The sequence below is a fragment of the Penaeus monodon genome, chromosome 34 (genome assembly GCF_015228065.2).
Source record: "Penaeus monodon isolate SGIC_2016 chromosome 34, NSTDA_Pmon_1, whole genome shotgun sequence".
Lineage (NCBI taxonomy): Eukaryota > Metazoa > Arthropoda > Malacostraca > Decapoda > Penaeidae > Penaeus > Penaeus monodon.
Window position 1 is genome coordinate 24150205 of NC_051419.1, and position 233 is coordinate 24150437.

At 42.1% G+C, this 233-nt stretch overlaps 1 long non-coding RNA gene across 1 annotated transcript in view; it reads left to right on the forward strand.

Moving 5' to 3' along the window:
- Positions 1 to 233, forward strand: part of LOC119594933 — a 99120-nt gene that overhangs the window by 12124 nt on the left and 86763 nt on the right. The gene's annotated exons all lie outside the window — the stretch shown is intronic.

Here is a 233-nt window from a genome sequence, read left to right on the forward strand (position 1 = left end):
TCGAAACAGTTAAGTAAACAACCTTCGACCTCGACTGCCAAACACAAACACAAAACAACATAAAAGCGGACTGCGCACTCGTAAAGTACTGGACAAACAAGAAAATCGAAAATGCAATAACTCCCCCCATGATGGCGTCGATCTACAAGGCAAAGATTCCTGCCAAAATGGGTTCCGATCGCCAGTTTTTACGCACATAAAGGTATCGAAACCTTTTTATTTCGATAAGGACT